Genomic DNA, 21874 nt, shown 5'->3' on the forward strand with positions numbered 1-21874 from the left:
ACGCTGAAAAGCTCCCCAGAACCTTGATGTGAAACGAGGATCCCTATCAGATATAATGGTAGAAGGCACGCCATGCAACCTGACAATCTCTTTAATATACATTCGAGCCAATTCTTCCATTGTGCAACTTATTCGGATAGGAAGAAAGTGAGCTGATTTTGTTAATCGATCCACAACCACCCAAATAGCGTCACAACCAGATCGGGTTCTAGGCAAACCTATCACAAAATCCATTGCGATACTCTCCTATTTCCATTGTGGAATCTCCAAAGGCTGAAGGGTCCCTGATGGTCTCTGATGCTCAATCTTAACCTTCTGACACGTTAAACATTTAGATACATGCAATGCCACATCATTCTTCATACCTGGCCACCAGAACATCGCTTTCAGATCCTGATACATTTTAGTGCTCCCTGGGTGAATTGAAAACCCGCTCTTGTGAGCTTCCTTCAAGATACTTTGTCGTAGGTCTCCAACATCAGGCACAATAATCCGGTTCTTGAACCTCCATAAACCATCATGACCTTCTGACATTCTCCACTGTTTTCCCTGTTCAACTGCTGGTAATACCTTACGTAACGCTTCACTATCTTGATGAGCCTTCAGAAGTTCTGATTTAAAATCACTTGAAATCTGTAACTGACTCAAACACAAAATTCCAGATTCTTCTCTAACTCCCAAATTCAAACCTTGAAATGCCTTCAGTAACTCCTCCTCCCGTAGCATCATCCAAGCTGCATATAAAGATTTCCGACTCAAAGCGTCCGCCACAACGTTCGCTTTTCCTGGATGATAATTCAATTCAAAATCATAATCTTTCAGAAGCTCCATCCACCTCCTCTGACGCATATTCAACTCTTTCTGCTCAAAAAGATACTTCAAACTCTTATGGTCTGAGAAAACATGAAACTTAACGCCATAGAGGTAGTGCCTCCAAATCTTTAAAGCAAACACAACAGCAGCAAGTTCTAAATCATGTGTCGGGTAGTTCATCTCATGCGGCCTTAACTGCCGTGAGGCGTATGCTACAACATTCTGGTGCTGCATCAAAACACACCCCAAACCTTTCAGAGATGCATCACAATACACTTCAAACAATTCACTTGGTTCAGGTAATACCAATACAGGTGCAGTAGTCAACCTGTGCTTCAATGCCTGGAAACTCTCTTCACATTCCGGAGTCCAGATAAAAGGTGTATCCTTCCTAGTCAACTTAGTTAAAGGTAAGGCGAGTTGTGAAAATCCTTTAATGAATCTGCGATAATACCCCGCCAAACCTAGGAAACTCCTGATTTCTGTCACTGAAGTTGGTCGCTCCCAATTCATCACTGCTTCCACCTTAGCAGGATCCACAGCTATCCCCTGCTTACTCACCACGTGGCCGAGAAACTTCACTTCACTCTTCCAGAACTCACATTTAGATAGCTTAGCATATAACTTCCTATCTCTCAGAATTTGCAGCACAGTTCGCAAATGATCAGCATGTTCCTCTTCAGACTTAGAATAAACAAGAATGTCATCAATGAAGACAATAACAAACTTGTCCAGATACGGTCGGAAAATCCTGTTCATATAATCCATAAATACTGCCGGGGCATTAGTTAACCCAAAAGACATCACTGTATACTCATAATGACCATAACGTGTCCTGAAAGCAGTTTTCGGAATATCCTCGTCTCTAACCCTTATCTGATGATACCCGGATCGCAGGTCGATCTTAGAAAACACACCGGCACCCTGTAACTGATCCATTAGATCATCGATTCTAGGCAACGGATATTTATTCTTCACAGTGATCTTATTCAATTGCCGATAATCGACACACAGCCGCATACTCCCATCCTTCTTCTTTACCAGTAACACTGGCGCTCCCCACGGAGAAACACTTGGTCGGATAAAATGCTTACCCAACAGATCTTCCAGCTGAGCTTTCAGTTTAGCCATTTCTAAAGGCGACATCCTATAAGGAGTAATTGAAATTGGACCGGATCCAGGTACCAACTCAATTGCAAATTCAACCTCTCGGTTAGGTGGGAATTCATTAATATCATCCGGAAACACATCTGGAAATTCACATACAACCGGAATTTGCTCTAAACTCTGATCATCACCTGATACTCCCGCAGTTAATAACATAATACCCTGACATTCGGTTCCAGAACAGTTTACTATCATAGAGTTCAAATAGTAACTATTCACCACAACCGGTGCTTCTGACCCTTCTAGCGTAAACTGTACTGACTTCTCAGAACAATCAAGCAAAACATGATTCTTGGATAACCAATCCAATCCCAAAATGAGATCAAGACCAGTCATAGGCAAACAAATCAAATCATGCACAAATTCACGCTGTTGTATTCGAAAGGGAACTTGTGGACATTTTATCCTAGTCACCATAGCTTCATGAGTAGCATTATATACTTTCAAATCATAACCTAAGACCACCATTCTCAATCTTAATTCATGGGCCTTTTCAAATGCAATAAATGAATGACTTGCTCCTGAATCAAATAAAGCATTTAAGATTTTACCAGCCATTTCACAATTACCTCTAATAAGTGTCTCAGATCCCTCAGCACCAATGGTAGAAGTAGTGTATACTCTCTCCGGCTGTTGCACCCTACCAGTCTCATACTTCTTCTTCTCAGGGCAATTACTGGCTATATGCCCGGGCTGTCCACAGGAATAGCACACTCCAAGTCCTAATCTACACGGAACCCAGGATGATATTTTCCACACTTCTGACAATTCAGATCCTGCTGTGGCTGCTTTCCAAACCTTTTTCCTTGATTAGCAGTAATATTCGGCCTTCTATAATTACCCTGACCCTGAGTCTGCTACGGAACAAAGCCTCCACGCTTGAAATTCCTACCTCTCGGAGCAAAGTTCCTCTCTGAAGGCCTCTGAAAAGGCATCCTCAAACTCCCTTTCTCTGCTGCCGCCTTCCTCACACAATCCTCAGCCACCCTACTCTTATTCACTAATTCAGAAAACACCCTGATCTCCATTGGGGCAACGAAGCTCAGAATATCGCTCCGAAGACCTCCCTCATATTTAATACACTTCCATTCAGCAAAATCTTCAGGCGCACCTTGACAGATACGAGAAAAGCGACATAACTCCTCAAATTTGCTGGTATACTCAGCAACAGTCATCTGTCCCTGCTTTAACTGCATTAATTCAAGTTCCTTGGCATTTCTAGCTGAATTAGGAAAGTACTTCTTATAGAACTCTGTCCGGAAAACCTCCCAAGGAATCGCAGCACCATCAGGCTGCAGGATACGTCGTGTTCCCTGCCACCAATACTGAGCTTCACCTTGCAACTGATAAGTCCCAAATTCAACCCATTGCTCTTCAGGAACCTGCTGTGCCTGTAACGCCCTTTCCATAGCCTGAATCCAATTATCTGCATCAGTGGGATTTGAGGTTCCCCTAAAAGTTGGAGGGCAAACTTTTAGAAATGTAGCAAGTGTCATAGGACCGTCCTCATCATTATTGTTCCCATGATTACCCTGATTTATCTGATTACCCAGTGCCTCAGCTGTTGCCTGCATAGCTGCAGCCATATTTCCCAAGGCAGCCATAAAGTCTACTGGATCAGTCCCTGTGGGTACAGGAGTAACGGTGCCTGTCTTACCTCTATCTCGCCCGCGACCGCGTCCACGAGTCGACATCTGGTCCCTATACACACCAAACAAGTGATATTAAGTTGATCAGTCTCAATATCGCAGGTCTAATGCTTTAAGTTCCAAATGCATGCTCACAAACGTTTATGCCATATATATCAATCAGATATCCTAATAGCACATACACACATATACAGAGAATGCACAGAAGCACAATCAGTCCGTCTTTCAGGCTCTATAGGAACGAACTGCTCTGATACCATAATGTAACACCCTACCACACAAAGCTTTACGCTTAAGTCGTAAAACAGAGGTGATGTGGTATTACGACCTCTAAAATAAAATAAGTACATATAATAGCAGAAGAGTTATAATATGCTAGGAGCCTTGAAGGATAGGGAAAATAAAAATCGCGAGATAAAAGCGCAACGCTCAAGGAACGAGTTAACTTGCATGCTAAGAAAACTGTAACTGTCAAACATAAGATAACAGTAGTAGGAATAGAGTGCCAAAGATACAAAATAACAAGCTCCTAACTTAGCCTGCGAAGTCAAGACTGGCCGGAGAATATTTACACATATATACATACATATCCGAAACCCAAAAGTACATACACACAATCCTGCCTCTCCATAAACCTCTAAGAGGATAAAAAAGAACAAGTTATGCGGAGAGAAAGCTAAGTACATATATATACATCACTGTACAACAAAACTATACAACAACACTATCCAGTAACCCCTCCACTTTAAGAGTCCAGACGCCTAACGAGATGGCTCCCGACCTGCATCTGAAAAACAACAACATAGTATGGAATGAGAACCGGAGGTTCTCAGTATGGTAAAGGTGCCACACACATAATATATAAGGTCCTGGGAATGCCAGAGGCAATCCTAGAACGCCGACACTCAGATTGTAGAGCTTAAAGTATTAAACAGAAGCCATAAAAGGTGGTTTCCTATAAATATTTAATCCTAACTTAACTTAACCTTAAATCTAAGTCCTATACTACCATTCCTCTATACCTCCAATTCCATCATGCATTTTCACAGACAAATAAACAGATAAAGGCAAACACAAGAAGGTTACAACTATTGCAGGTAACAAATACACATTTAGCATGGCAAATACAAATAGGCACACCCAACTAGAGCACAAGCAAGTAATTCAAGTAATATACATATGATGCATGCCTGTCCTATGGCTGATGAGGCTCATCTGTCGGTTATCCAGCCAACCCGACAAGTCTGAATTGTCCTTAGACTGTCCCCCGACGTGCATCCCCAAGAGTCTATGCATAGATTTTTCTCAAATAATCAATATTGCTCAATGGGGGTAACATTCCCGGGAATTTATATAGTGCCCGGTCACACTTACGTCGTAGGGTCAACAGAGTATCGAGTTTTCAACCTGGTACACGTGGTGGCAAGCCACGGCACTTAATCCAGGGAATCTCGTATCTCATATTATTCAAATTCATAAGCCATATAAATAATTCAATTATAATTCCTCAACATCCACATCATTCTCAATTGCATCTTATTCATCATCATACATTAAACATATTCAATCCTTATCCTTCATTATCACACCTCCCATTCCGTCCATAAATAGTTTCAATTCAAAACATAATTCATTCTTTTCTAAGAATCAAACTTCAAACTTAAAACATACTCACTTTCTTAATAACTCAAAATCAAACTATATAACATTTAAATCTAAATCTCTTTTAAATAATCATCTAAATAAAATCTCTGATTTTTTATAAAATTTCGGCAGCATCTCCTCTAAAACTCGGACTTTGCCACCCTTTTCGGGTCCAAACCTGCTTTCTTTTCAATTCAACATACCCTTCCTCATCATCATAACAATCACCACAATAAATCTACTTCAAATCAACAATTAAACTCATACAATATTCAAATCCAACAACCAAAATTCAACTAAGAATCATAGTTCACAAATCCTAGGCTTTTAACACAAATACCTCAAATCAATAATTCACCAAATCATTAGTTAATCAACAAGCACCAAACTAACCATGTTCATCAACAATAATATTCAACATCCAAAATTAATAACTAATTATCCAATAAACTTCAACCAATTATATTCATCGACAAATTACTAAATATTAAATATACACCTGCATTCCAACTTATCCTATGGTCATCTAGCCTAAGTTTTCACAGAACATTATATATTAAATGCAAGAAACCTAAACCATACCTTAGCCGATTCCCAAGTATTATTCCAAGACAATTTTCCTAAAAGAACATAGCCCTCAAAACCTCAACTAATCCGCTTCCTCCAAGTTCCAGTATTCACAATTTCAAGCTCCAATTATTTATTCACAACCTAATACACATTTATAACACATATACATCCAATTTAATACACAAAGCTCAAATTCAATGAAAATAAAATAGAATTATCGTATCCTCACCTTACCTAAGCTTCACATAAGCAAGAGTGAACGTTTCTCTCAAGCTAATTGAATCCTAAAACATCAAAAATCAAAGAAATTTAACAAACTCGAAAATTGGGGAAATGAAAGGCTGAAGTGAAATAGCAAGTTACCTATGAAATTGTTCTGGTAGAAATGTAGAGCTCAACGCGGTGAACGCGTGGCCGCAAACGGTGCGGCGATTGGAGCTCAAACGGGAAAGTTACGGGAAATGGAATTCACCGTAAACGAATCTCTTTTCTTCTCTTCCCTGGGAGGGGCGTCGTTGACGGAAATGAAGGGAAACAAGAGCCCGAGGCTCTTTTTAATTGTTGGACTAATTGGGCCCACAGCCCGGTTTGGGCCCGGTTCAACCGGTTCGGCCCGTTCGGTCCAATCTTGGACCGATTTTTTCGAAATTGGTGTCAAAATTCTCGTTTCGATGAGCTCTATCCTAATTTGATATAATATTCGTGTTTCTAATATTCCTTATTAAAAATTAATTTATTGACTAATTATCTACTAATTTAACTGGGGTTTACAAATAGTATATAATCTAATAATCTATTTTCTTGTATGCCCCCGTTGACTTGGACTCCAATTCGTAGTATTTTGCGCGGTGATGATTTCATTCTGCGTGGTTTTCTTTTCTATCTCTTTTTTTTTGCGTTGAATTTAATCTTCAAACAAAATAAAAATATGTGAATAATGTTAGATTGAGTTTTAAATAAGTTAATAATCAGTTAAAATTTTATAAATAATTGCTAACACGTAGACATAAAAAAAGGTATGGTATGGAACGAATAAATTTAAAAAAAATTAAACTTAAATAAAATTAGTCACCAAAAAAATCATTAAAAAAATTGACGTTACGAGAACCTCTTTGAACTACTCCTAGTTGCACGACCAGTCATGGTATCGCGTTATTCGTAATGTGTGTGCTGAAAAGGGTTGGATAACAAAAAAATATAAAACAAATTAATGAAAAGGCTGAATAGTACTGACATTACTCTAACAGTTATTTATAACGTTTTCCATACTTGTTTGAAATTTAAAAAGTAATACTCTAAACAATACGAGGTTTAAGTTAGATTTTTTTTTAATTAATTCGACCACACATGCAAAATTTGTTAAATATTTTTTCGGTGGCCTTTAACAATATTCAAATTTAAGTTACTTTTTGCAGAACGTGACAAACCGTTAAATTTTTTTTCAAAATTTCAAAACGACAAACCGTTACTGAATGAACCGAATTAATTATTTTAAAATTTCAAAACGACAATTAAGTTATTATTCGATAAGAATAGAAATTGATATATTTAATTTTTAGCATGAGTATTTAATTTTTTTTGTTTTTTATTTATATTTTCTGTTGTTGGTAGAATAAATAAAGACCATCGGATCAGAACTAACTAATAGGAATTAGAAAAAATTGCAGCATATCGACATTTACTAAAGAAAATAAACAAAAGTTAAAAAAAATTCAACCCAATTCAAGGAACCCAGGAAAAAAAATAAGAAAGCAGGAGTTGGAGAGCACGGACGGCGGGCGAGATCGACGGACGGGCGATGGCAGTGGCTCGAAGAGATGAGGTCGCGGAGGCGCCGACAACGATAGACGGTGGCGGGAGAACCTTAATTTTTTGTTAAATGTAGAATGCTAAGTTTTCAATTTTCAATCTAAGCTTTTCAATTCTTCACGAATAGGGGGTATTGGGGGAAGGGGCAAAGGGCAAGGGGGATGGGTTAGGGAGACGCATTTACGCGTTTGTTTCTTTTCCTGTTTTCTTTTTTTTTTGTTGAAACTCAAAACGACAGCGTTTTATAAGAACCGATCGATTCCTGATCCAGTCTAACCGATAGATAACCGGCCGGTTCAGCAGTTTTCAAATGCTATTTAATTTGGCAGTTTCACATGTTGGTACGGACCGTTTTATTCGCCGGTTCCCAGTTGAAAATAAAATAATATAACAGAAAATAAATCGTAGCTTTCAAAAATAATCACCATACTTTTATCACGCTGCAATATTTGAATAAGATATTTTCAAATAAATTAAGAAAAATATCACTTAAATTTAAAAATTGAGTGTATTTTTCAAATGTGGGCAACATTATGTAGATTGAAAACAAATTGAATTTCGTAACTTTAAATTTGATTTGTACAAAATTCAATATTTGAAATTATAATTTTTGAAAAATACTCAATCATTAGCCCTTATAAATTCAAAGCACCTAGATCATAGATAGTCAAAAGTTTCTATAATTTAGCTATTCGTACGAGAAAAAATCTTAGTTAATTTTAACTTGAATTAACTATTATCACAAAAACATATCTTCGAGGGGGAGAGGTAGGAGGCCGAACAAGGGAAGAGATAGATCTATCATCAATGTCACAAGCGAATTGACAGAGCCTTGTATAAACATCATGGACAAGAATAGGACAAAGCAGAGGAAAGAAACGCTGAAACAAATAATGGATACATCATCAAGGTAACCGATCCAATTTTATTGTACAACTAAATATGGTCGTTATATTATGATCGGTCTATGTGAATAATAGATCTAAGCCCAATTTTGTGTTTTTCTTAACATTAATTTAATTCTTAATTATTATTCCGTACTAATTAATATAATAAAAAAAATTATTTTATTATTTATTAGTACATATCTTTAGTACAAGATTTTAAACATTCTCTAAAATTTTGAAGAATGTTTTTAATTACAATTTTTAAAACATGAATCATTCTTTTCTGTGTAATATTTTAGCGTATGTTTCGTGAAGAACGATGTAATCATTTTTTCACCTTCAAAAGGCTACACTACTTATATATGTTCCAATTTTATTACTATGAATATATTAGACAAAAAACTATTTATATGTTTATGCTTTCAATTTTATTATTTTCGATATTGTAATGCCTAAAATATATAAACTGTATATTTTTAGTTAAAAAGAAAAAAATATCACATTTTTTGTGATAAATTTTTTATACGAATTAATTTTCATTAAATTTTATGTACTCTTTAGAATACGATATTAACGTTTATTAATTATTTAGTATCTGCTGATGCTTTAAATATATGTTCGTAATTTGTGTGTTATGTGCAACATTTAAAATACAGCTTTCATAGAAATTTAAATACGGGTAATAAGAAACAAAAGGAGGTGAACTCGCCCCTTAACAAGAACCAATTTCAACACGTTGAAGCTCACTCACCACCCAACTACAACCAGTATTACCACTAGCGTGAAATTATTTTTACTAATGCAGTTGATAAGATGACAACAGCCATAACCTCTCTGACGAAAATCTTCGAAAAACAAAACCAAATGGCTTATCCATTGTACGTTGTTAATAGAACTAGATCGGACAATCCGTACATAGAAAATTTGGCTATTAATAATACGACAAAGTTGACATAGATAAAATAATGAGCAAATTCATTCGATCCCAAGAATGTCATAAAACAGTTGTACAACCCACCCTACACAAATTTTTCCCTAGCAACAATTCGATAACCACGAAAATGACGTTACTCTCAAGGAGCTCTTCAAACATAATGTCTCCCCACGAAGATCATCTGAATTAGATTGGAATTCAAATACAGGAATATATATTGGTAAAAAGGGTACCTCATCATTTGCGCTGCCGTGGTGTTCATGTGGCCCGAAAATTCCACAGGTATGTGTATAAAAACATGAACTTGTATTGTGATGACATTGTTTAGTATTACTGTTTTCAATTTTATTGTTTAATTACACATGATGATGGCTTCGTGTTTGCAGTGGATGCCCATTAGTTTTAGACCACCGGAGGACAGGATTCTAACGACGGATGAGCTTGCTTGTGCCGTTTATATTTTTGGCCCGGATTTAAAGTTCCAAGTTAATCGGTAAATCCTTATAACACTATTCGACTTGATGCAAGTCTATTTTATACGTTGGTAACAACAATTTTCTGAACTAAATATTTGCATGTGTATTCATAAAAGGATGAAGTACTGGTGTCAACTCGTACCTCGTATGCAAATAGAGAAAGTTTAGCCACGTTAATTTCAGGAGACAAGTCATCCAAGATGTAAATATTTATTTTTTATTATTTAACATGAAAAGTACGAAATGTTAATGTCATGTATCGTAAAATTAAAAATATATAATGTATTTGTTTGTAGGTTATAGATTCCTTTACTTGCATTCTCACACAAGAGCATAAGAAGCTTAACAAATTGCCATCCGTATGGTTTCTGCCAACAACTTTTTCGGTAAGTTTCAGTACAAAAATACCCCGAAAAAATTTGTATTTGATAAGTTGTTTGGTTTAAGTTTCAAGCAGCATATGAATAATTTGATGTCATGTTTTTTTTATGACAATATAACCAGCAACTAGCACTTACATGGTCCAGACCACCCAATCAACTAAGGGAACAATATGCAGATAACTACATGTATATAAGTCCTTTAATTTCTAGTAAATAAAATATGATTTATTTAATCCAAAATGTATGTTTATCTTAATAGCATAGACTCACAATCCTCATTATTTTGTAAATAAGTAGATTTTTGTCCTCATCAATGACCTCAATGAGCATTGGTTCTTGATGATCGTAGACATGAAAAAAAATAAGATCTTTGTGCTTGATTCTTGTAAAATACCAGACAAAAAATATGGCAGGCTATTATCAGTTGAAACCATGGTAAGTGGTCCAATTTGATTTCTTTAAAAGTAAAATTAGTTTTTCAATTTTTATTCTCTACTAATTTTGAATGTTTTGTGTATAACAAAAAAAAAAAAAACACCACATTGTTTGAAATTACGATTTGAATTTGTATTTTAAGATCATTACTGTATTCGGTTTGTAAGTGATTTAGTAGTTTGTTTAATTTGAAATTAAGGTTCATTTGTTAACACTAATATCGAATTAATAATTTTTAAAATTTTTATAATCTAACCATTTTAGACAGGTAATAAAAATTAACACGTTATATTGCTCGCACTACACAATATCCAACCACATTTTATGTCACACAGGCTATATTTATTGAACGAATGTTAGAATACAAATCTTTCTACAATTCTAGTGAAATCACTGTACCTCAGATTTCTAAGTTTCGTATCGTGGAACCGTCTGACCTGCCACAACAGAGGAAAGGCTCGTAAGTAATATTATTTAAAAAAAAATTACTGTCATGTCTATTCATTTTGTTATGTACGAATCATGTGTTTGGTTAAACTAATAAAGTAGTATAATCACACATTTAACTAAACAGTAACGACTGCGGTATCTGGGTTGCTCAATGGATGAAAGAGTGCAGGTGGACTGATAATTTTGGCATCACGGTAACCAACCTTATTCATTTTCTAAATTTTTTATTATTATTAGGAAAAAATGTAATATGTATATATATATATAATTCTAATTGCTTCGTACTTTTTAAAATTATTAGGTCAATGACAATGATAGGATGAAGCTAGCAATCGACTTGGTTAGCAAGGAATTCAATATGAACAAGTCAGAAGTTATGGATAAGGCACATGCATATATGAAAGATATACTACAAAAACAGTCACGACTGCAAAAGGATATATAGTTATTTTTATTATTTTCATCGCATTTTATGTTACCTAAGTATTTCAATACATGTTTCAACAATTTTTAATAAGAATCTAAAGTAAAGGAAGTTGGATAAATTGAGAAAACTTGTACACACTATAAGAGATTTTAGGTTTGGTCACTATTAGATATTATAAGCTGCCAATTACATATCTAAATAGTTTTGGATCACCAAAGCTTGAACTTCCAAAAGCCGTGTTAACATTAGACCTCCATCAACATTAGTGTAAATCTCCCATATTTTTCATAGCAAACTTAGCATTCAGTTTCTCACTGACATCTCTGTTCGTTCTGTCTTCATCCGTTAGCTGAAACCTTCCTTCGCTGCTGACATCTCTGTTCGTTCTGTTCGTGCTTCAGGTAGGTCTTCTCCTTTTCTCCATTTTGTAGTATTTATTTATTTGTGTATTCTAGCCTGAGTTTTGTGTTGTTCATTCTTGTGATTACTGATTCTAAAATTTCTAAGTTCATGATTTTTAGTTCTGAATATCTTATCTTCTGTGACTGGGAAATAGGAATCATTTATTTTGGTTAATTACTTAATTGTGTTCATGATTTTTGTTAGCTGGAATTTAAATTTTGTTTCCTGTAACTTGGAATCATTTTGTAGTATTTATTTTTGTATTCTAGCCTGAGTTTTGTGTTGTTCATTGTTTGCTTGATGTCCCTTAATTTTGTTCTGAACTGAGTTAATTGGAATTGAAGTAGGTAATTGGAATAAGAGTAGATTTAATTTTGATCAGAAACACCTTGGATGTTGTTGTGTTATTTTTCCGAACCTTTCATCTTGTTATAGTTGCTGATGTTGTGTTGTTGTTGGTGTTTTGTTTTGTTTTTTTAATTTATCTTCTAGCAATTAATTAGTGATTGAAAGAGTAAGCGTCGTGTACTAAATATTTAAAGATGATTATATGGGATTATGGAGAGCATTTGTCAGGGAGTGGCTGAATAGAAAAAGGAAAAATAGGTAAGCAACAGTTTCTTTGTTGAATTGGGACCCTGCCCAAGTAGATAGAATTTGACTTCGAAACAATGAAATTAATATAATCCACTTATTGTAATTATATCCCAAGGACTTGGGATGATCCCCTCTGTTTGCTTGTGTTCTTCTGTTACTTGAGGATATAGCCATTTTTTGCATTTGTTTTTGGTTAATTAATTCAAAATAGCCAACATACCCCTTTAGAGAAATTGTCACTGGAGTTAATGTTGCGTTCAGTCCTGCTGCATTTTGGCCTTCTTGAAAGAGATAACCTCTATGTTTAATTTCCTGAAAAATTATAGGCTTCTGTCTTTCCCTCATTTTTTATTCACTGTATGTTTGATTGTAGCCTCTGCTTCTCAAATGTCAATTCCTATTGTTTATTTATTATTCTTTTTTTATTTATATTGTCAAAATCTTGGGTTCTGGTGATTCTATTTTGAACTAAGATGCATAGGCATTAGTATATTGAATCCGATTTTATTGCCTAATACTGGAAGTTAGGAAAAAATATGTTTTTAAATGTTAAGTTTATTATTAAAACATCCCTTTTTCATTAGTCACAAAAAAAACCCTCCTTTTTCATTCATGAAACTTTTAATTGCTTTGATCTTTTCTTGTTGTTATAGTTATCTTTTTTTGGGTGACTTTACTGACTTGATTTTATAATTTTGCTCTTTCTGTTTACCCTGGAGGTTTCAACATCATTCTTAGAGAAAATACTAACACATACTCCTAAATACACAGTTATATACCCTTTTTTTTTCTTTTATGTAGTATGGCACAAAAAGAAGGACAATTTATTGCATTACTTCACAACCTATGTAATGTAAATTAACCTTTTAATAGGATCAATTTTAGGAAGAACATGCCAACTATTTTATAGCTTTTTTAGAGTTATATCTTCTATTAGTTAGGCCCTCATGCTTTTTTGTATAGTTGGAGAAGGAATGGAATTATAGGCACTTGTTCTATGTCAAGATCAATAAGCTAATTAGTCAAAGTCTTATCATATATTACCTTTTATTATGTTTATAGTTATATCATTGTTTGATGTGCATTTAGTTTATTAGCACGCACCAAGTGCAATTGTGCATTCTCCAAGTTATTACTATATTTGGTTTGAAAATTTTGAAATAATATACACCATGAGTAAGTTCTTTTAACATATGCGTGCATAACCTGAAGTTAATTCTTTTTTATTCTGGTACTGGTTATTGATGGCTCTTTTACAACTAAGATTCTTAGAACTAAATTGACTACTTTATTGTTCATGTCTATGTATTTGCATAATCTACTTTAACAAACTTGATGGATACTACTTAGCAATTGGAGAAAAACAATAATCTAAAAATATGTTGCAAGTAGAAGCATGTTCCAAGTAAGAATAAGAATGTCTGTTTAGGTCTTTAAGATACAAAGAAGCTAGTCAACCAAATGGAAAGTATAAAAGTAAATACAATTCGATGGATTGTATTAAAATCTTTTAGTTCTTTAATAATAATCTTAGTTCTGCCTTCAATATATTTGGCATGCTTTGGGCCTTTTGGGGTTAAATTCCTGCACACACTATCTGTATTTTGTTTCCTAATTTTAGATTTTTGTGAATAAAACAATGAACACCAGATTTTTTTAATCATTAAATCTTAAAAAAAAAAGGAAAGAGAAGGAAAAAAAAACAACCAAAACATAAATTAAAAATATAAAAATTTCAAAACAAAACAGGACTTTATTTATCTTACCAAATAGATACTTACTTTGTGTCTTCATTTGCTCTTATACAAGTATAGACACCTTTAAAACACTATGTAAATTGATGGATTAATTTCTCTACACTTATGGGAATTATTATATATTTTGATTAGTATTTTAAATTTAAAGGAAACGATATAATCATGTAGATAAGTGAAGGTGTGACTTGTTTACTCAAATTATTGCTTTAATCTGATGCAGAGATGGGTAAGATTGAAAAAAAAACTTGCATGGATGTGGATTATGCAGTTTATTTGCATATGGCTATGTATACTAAAAGTATAAATATGTAATGATTTTGTTTAATAAAACTCCATTATGTATATATGTATAAATGATTTGGATCTGGTTATGGACGAGCCTGATTGGAAATATGAGATTATAAAAATGTGTTATGTATGTTATTTAGAGGCATAGAGACTCAACCCCAAAGGTGACCCTTTTTCTTTTTGAATGAAAATTTAAATTTTCATTTAGAAAAAATTAGTGAGACTTTTTCACAAAATAGGTAATATTCAAGATGGTATTTCTTTATTTGTTATGCTAGATCAGTTTATGTTTAATTTGTTTATAACTGTTAGTAGTTTTTGGTTCCCTGTCTCGGTTCATTTAGTTTTTTATCATTGATCACTTGAGTAGTCAAAGTGGATTTGCTTTTCTCTTTATATCAGATTTACATTTTTTTCTTGTTTTTAATGGTTTCTATTGTATTAATAAGCTACTAGACCAACTTGATTAAATTTGGTTACTAAAAATAACGAGTATTTTTTGCCACAAGGATTTTTCTCTATTTTGTCAATTCATATATTATTTATATCAAACGATATTATGTCTCTTGTATGGGAAAATATATAGCTTGTCCTTCAAAATTGATACCTCTGGAAAACTTTGCTTTATAAGACTAATGACTAGGCTCATTAGTTATGGAAATTTGCTTATCTATTTAAAGCGAGGATCTCAACAAATACGGGACTTGAATTGGTAGTTTCAATGTTTCGCCTTGAAGAAAGCTATTGGAATTTTCCACTTTAGAATGGATTTGAATCTTAACAAAGTGGAGGGTGCATTCGGTTATCAATTGAGGGTATATGATTGTGTAGGTAGAATGGTGGATTGTCCAATGTCATTCTAAATCCAATTTTAATGTGGAATAGTAGAGAATTGGGGTGGATGTCTAGATCCTTTCCTCCATTCAAAAGTTTCATCAAATTTGGGTCTTGCCATCTTTATACACCTAAACAGAACTTTTGAAAAAGGAATGTAATGGTGGCATTTTGTCCTTATTGAATATAAGTTAGTTTGGTAAATGAGAAAGTGATTTCTACCAGATTGAAGAAATCATACCGCCTATTTATTTTTATTTTATCCTCATTGGTTATTTAATTTTGATCAGAAATACCTTAGATGTTGTCATATTTTTTTGAACCTTTCATCTTGTTATAGTTGCTGATGTTGTGTTGTTGTTGGTGTTGTGTTTTGTTTTTTTAATTTATCTTCTTGCAATGTCCCTGTTTGCTGGTATTCTTCTGTTACACACAATGCCCCTTTCACTTTCACTTTCATATGGAAGAGGATGCTTTCTGCTTTAGATTTGGTGTATAATCTCCTAAAATATTTACTTAATCTGAATTATTTCTATTTTATTTAATTGTGCTGCTTACTTTCTAAACTAATTTTCACTTTGCTCGTTTCCTTCGAAAGAAGTGAAATAGAAGTCATTAAGTAGAGAAGGCCTTAACAAATTATATGATATTAATTATGTATATCTATTGAATGATTATGAAGCAAATAAAAATGGGTAGTAGCCAGCCAGAAATAAAAAGATGAATGCTTTTTCTTGTGCATGCCCTCATGATTCCTGAACATTAGATTAAAATGCATCCAACTTAGTGTTGTCTTCTTTTATACGCCTTATTTGAATTAATTTCTAATATTTATTATCTATATTGTTTCTATAAACATACGTGCCTGACATAGTTCTGGTCAGGTGCAAGTATTACTACCATATGTTTTCATTTTATCTTTGGTGAGAATGTCATTTCTACTTTGTACAGACCATGACAAATGAAATTCTAAAGTGATGAAATCACTGATGCTCATTTTAAAAAAAATTAATCTAAATATATGTTGTTCTGCTTAGGTCTTTAAGATACAAAGAAGCTAGTCAACCAAATGGGGGACATAAAAGTAAATACAATTGGATGGATTGTATTAAAATCTTTTAGTTCTTTAAAGGTGTTGCTGTATTTTATGTAAATTAGTAGTAATTTTTCTAGTCTACATATCTGTGAAATGTTAATTGTGTGGTGATGTGTTTTTTTTTTATAAATTGTAGGTGTATGTTGATTTTTTGGGAGATGGAGCTATCAGATAGCGATTTTTTTTTAACAGACTCCGATGAGGAGTTCCAAGAGGAGACGATCTAGATTTTTTAGACGACGATTCGGAGACTGATGAAGATAGACCTCAAGATAAGAGAATAGAAGAGCTGTCACGAGAAGATATCATGCAACTTCAGTTTACAGATGAGGAAGCTGTTTATCGATTCTACAAGACTTATGCAATAATGCACGATTTCGCTGTGAGGTTGGATGAAGTCAGACGCGATAGCGATGGTTGCGTAATTATGCGCCAAATTGTTTGCAATCGGGCGGGCTCAAGAAAGGAAGTGGTTGAAAAGGACGAAAGAATCAGGGACCACCGACCCCTAACTCGAAGTTGTTGCCGGGTGAGAATTCGTGCAAGACTAGATAGAAAAATTCATAAATGGAAGGTTGTTTCATTCTACGAAGAGCACTCTCATGGATTAGTTGATCCACTCAACGTTAGTATGATGCCTGAGTATCGCACATTCAGTGTCTCAGATAAAGCTCAGACGAAGAATTTGCACGACATAGGCATCAAGATCTGTCACATCTTGGGATACTTGGCTGCTCAAAAAGGTAGATATGCAAACTTGTCATTCAACCAAAAAGATATGTACAACCTCATTACTCAACATAGGAAGGAAAAAGTGAAGGGTGGTGATGCAAATGCTGCAATAAGCTACCTGAGAGGTAAAGCTGGGAATGATTCTTATTTCTTTGGCAAGTACACATTAAGTAATGAGAATCGATTGGAAAATTTGTTTTGGGCTGATGGGACTAGCCCTATTGATTATGAGTGCTTTGGGGATGTCTTGACATTTGATTCGACTTACAATAGGAACGTCTACAATAAACCACTTGTGATATTTTCTGGTAGCAATCATCATGGGCAGACCGTCATATTTGGATGTGGTCTTATTGTTAATGAGGATATTGGTTCATACAAGTGGCTCTTGGAAACTTTTTTGGAAGCAATGGGGAATAAACACCCTATGGCAGTTGTCACCGACGGAGATCTTTCAATGAGAGAAGCCATTAAATAGGTCTTTCCTTATGCAACACATCGACTATGTGCATGGCACTTACATAGGAATGCATGCGAGAAGGTTAAGAACAGTGGATTTTTAAATGACTTCAAGAAATTGATTTATGCTAATGTGAGTGTTGAAGAGTTTCAGGTCATGTGGGGAGACATGGTGACGAGGTATAACTTATCAAGCAACTCTTGGGTCGACCAAACCTACGAGTTGAGGAATTTATGGGCTCTTACATATTTGAGGGACCAATTTTTTGGGCGAATTAGGACAACATCCCAGTGTGAAGGGATTAACTCTCTGATAAAAGCATATGTGAGAAAGAAAGATACCCTTCTTGAATTCATCAAAAATTTAGTGCACGAAAATTACTTCACACTATGTAATTCCGCACAACTAACCAGCAAGTGCACTGGGTCGTCCAAGTAATACCTTACGTGAGTAAGGGTCGATCCCACGGAGATTGTTGGCTTGAAGCAAGCTATGGTTATCTTGCAACTCTTAGTCAGGATATTAATTAGTGGCTATCAATTGACTTGCAAATGAACAAGAGAGCATGAATTAAAGGTTACTTGTTATGCAGTAAATGAGAATATGTTGGAGTTTTGGAGATGCTTTGCCTTTTGAATCTCTGCTTTCTCTCTATCTTCTTCTTCACGCATGCACGTCCCTCCTATGGCAAGCTGTGTGTTGGAGGATCACCGTTGTCAATGGCTACCATCCTTCCTTTCAGTGAAAATGGTCCAGGTGCGCTGTCACCGCACGGCTAATCATCTGTAGGTTCTCGATCATACCGGAATAGGATTCGCTATCCTTTTGCGTCTGTCACTATGCCCAGCACTCGCGAGTTTGAAGCTCGTCACAGTCATCCAATCCCAGAATCCTACTAGGAATACCACAGACAAGGTTTAGACTTTCCGGATTCTCAAGGATGCTGCCAATGGATTCTAGCTTATACCACGGAGATTCCGATTAAGGAATCTAAGAGATACTCATTCAATCTAATGTAGAACGAAGGTGGTTTTCAGGCACACGTTCATAGGTTGAGAATGGTGATGAGTGTCACAGATCATCACATTCATCATAATAAGGCGCAAATGAATATCTTAGATAGGAACAAACATGATTGAATAGAAAACAGAAACACTGGCATTAACTCATCGAGGCACAGCAGAGCTCCTCACCCCCAACAATGGAGTTTAGAGACTCATGCCGTCAAAAGGTACAAAGTTTAGATCTAAAATGTCATGAGATACAAAATAAATCTCTAAAAGTTGTTTAAATACTAAACTAGTAACCTAGGTTTACAGAAAATGAGTAAACTATGATAGATGGTGCAGAAATCCACTTCTGGGGCCCACTTGGTGTGTGCTGGGGCTGAGACTAAAGCTTCTCACGTGCATAGGGCTGTTTTGGGCGTTCAACGCCAGCTTTGGATCCAATTCTGGCGTTGAACTCCAACTCCTAACTTGTTTCTGGCGCTGGACGCCAGACAGCAGCATAGAACTGGCATTGAACGCCAGTTTACGTCATCTATCCTTGAGCAAAGTATAGACTATTATATATTTATGGAAAGCTCTGGATGTCTACTTTCCAACGCAATTGGAAGCGCGCCATTTGGAGTTCTGTAGCTCCAGAAAATCCACTTTGAGTGCAGGGAGGTCAGAATCCAACAGCATCAGCAGTCCTTTTTCAGCCTGAATCAGATTTTTGCTCAGCTCCCTCGATTTCAGTCAGAAAATACCTGAAATCACAGAAAAACACACAAACTCATAGTAAAGTCCAGAAATATGAATTTTGCCTAAAAGCTACTGAAAATAAACTAAAAACTAACTAAAACACACTAAAAACTATATGAAATTAACCCCAAAAAGCGTATAAAATATCCGCTCATCACAACACCAAACTTAAACTGTTGCTTGTCCTCAAGCATCTAGATAAATAAAATAGAATACAAATAATTTAAGAAGCAATAATATCTCAGAGTTTTTGAGTGAAGCTCAGATTCTAATTAGATGAGCGGGACTAGTAGCTTTTGGCTTCTGAACAGTTTTGGCATCTCACTTTATCCATTGAAGCTCAGAGTGATTGGCATCTATAGGAACTTAGAATTCAGATAGTGATATTGATTCTCCTAGTTTAGTATGTTGATTCTTGAACACAGCTACTTTATGAGTCTTGGCCGTGGCCCTAAGCACTTTGTTTTCCAGTATTACCACCGGATACATAAATGCCACAGACACATAATTGGGTGAACCTTTTCAGATTGTGACTCAGCTTTGCTAAAGTCCCCAATTAGAGGTGTCTAGGGTTCTTAAGCACACTCTTCTTTTTGCTTTGGACCTTGACTTTAACCGCTCAGTCTCAAGTTTTCACTTGACACCTTCACGCCACAAGCACATGGTTAGGGACAGCTTAGTTTAGCCGCTTAGGCCGGGATTTTATTCCTTTAGGCCCTTCTATCCACTGATGCTCAAAGCCTTGGGATCCTTTTTATTTACCCTTTCCTTTTGGTTTTAAGGGTTATTGGCTTTTTCTGCTTGCTTTTTCTTTTTCTTTCTATATTTTTTTTATTTTTTTTATTTTTATTTTTTTTCTGCAAGCTTTGTTTTTTGCTGCTTTTTCTTGCTTCAAGAATCATTCTTATGATTTTTCAGATTATCAATAACATGTCTCATGTTCATCATTCTTTCAAGAGCCAACATATTTAACAGTCTTAAACATCAAATTCAAAAGACATATGCACTGTTCAAGCATTCATTCAGAAGACAGAAAGCATTGCCACCACATGTAAATAATTAGAATGTTCTTATTAAAACTCGAAAATTATTGCCTCTTATTCTAAAGAAATTCTTCTATTTTATTCATGTTTGATGATGATGAGAAAATTAAATTATAGCTTAATTGGAGATAAAATAAAAAATATAGATACTAATTACTACTATATGACTCCTAAGGTAAAACTAGAATAAGAACAGTTATCACAGAGTTAAGGCTAAGATTGGAATTTAACAACCTTTGTTCTGGGGAGTGGATGTTCCTCTAATCTGCGGGGTGCTTAGTCCTTCAAGAGATAATTTCTGGCGCTTCAATTCCCTTAAGTCGCGCCCTTGCTCCTCCTGTTCTTTAATCAAATAGCAAAGAATGCTACTTTGTTCCTTCTGTTCTTTCATTATTTGTTCCATAGCTTCTTGCATCTTGGTAACTGATGTTTCATTATTTGTTCCTTCTGTTCTTTCTACTGTCATGTATGCAAAAATTCTGCCTTAAGCATTTCCAACAACCTTACTTATCAAAAACCACATTTGAACTTATAACCCTTCCAAAATCACACGTTTAACCTCTTGTCAGTTATTCGAAATTGTCTTCATTGCCAACACAGCCCAAGAACCCAGAATCAACAATTTACACTATTTCAAGTACTTAAACATCATCAAACCTTTACTTTTCTACATTATGCCAAGCATAATTTTCCATATACACTCATCAATTCACACCAGCAAGCTCAGCAACAAAAGTAACACCATTTATCCTATCCCTTACAACATTCAGTACGTAAAATCATCATAAACAGATACTAGCAACAAGTATAACTTCAAAATACACACCATCATCATTAATAATTACTACATTAAATCATCAAATCAATCACCAACTACAGTTATAATTCAACTCAACTCCGTCAATTATTCACACAAAGCAACCATAAACCATTTGCAGTTACTCAGTTCATTTTAGTAGCATTCATAAGTTAAAACCTTTACTTTTAAAACAAATCCCCTACCTCAATTGGTCGAACTTCGAAATTAACCCAACAAACCCTCTTTTGTTTTGAATCAGCAGCGGCGACACCCCAATGCAGTCGGAACAGCGGCAGTAGCATCAATTGAAACAGCAGCAACGCCAATCACCTATGGTGGTGGCAGTAACAGCAGCTCCGATGTAGAACCAAGGTAGCAGCAGTAGCTTGTCCTCTCCAACAGTGGTTCTCACAACAGCGCCATAAGCTCTATTGGGTAGAGAAGATAGGGTTCAGTCATGGTGGAGTGAAGCAG

The sequence above is a fragment of the Arachis hypogaea genome, chromosome 12 (assembly GCF_003086295.3).
Source record: "Arachis hypogaea cultivar Tifrunner chromosome 12, arahy.Tifrunner.gnm2.J5K5, whole genome shotgun sequence".
Taxonomy (NCBI): domain Eukaryota; kingdom Viridiplantae; phylum Streptophyta; class Magnoliopsida; order Fabales; family Fabaceae; genus Arachis; species Arachis hypogaea.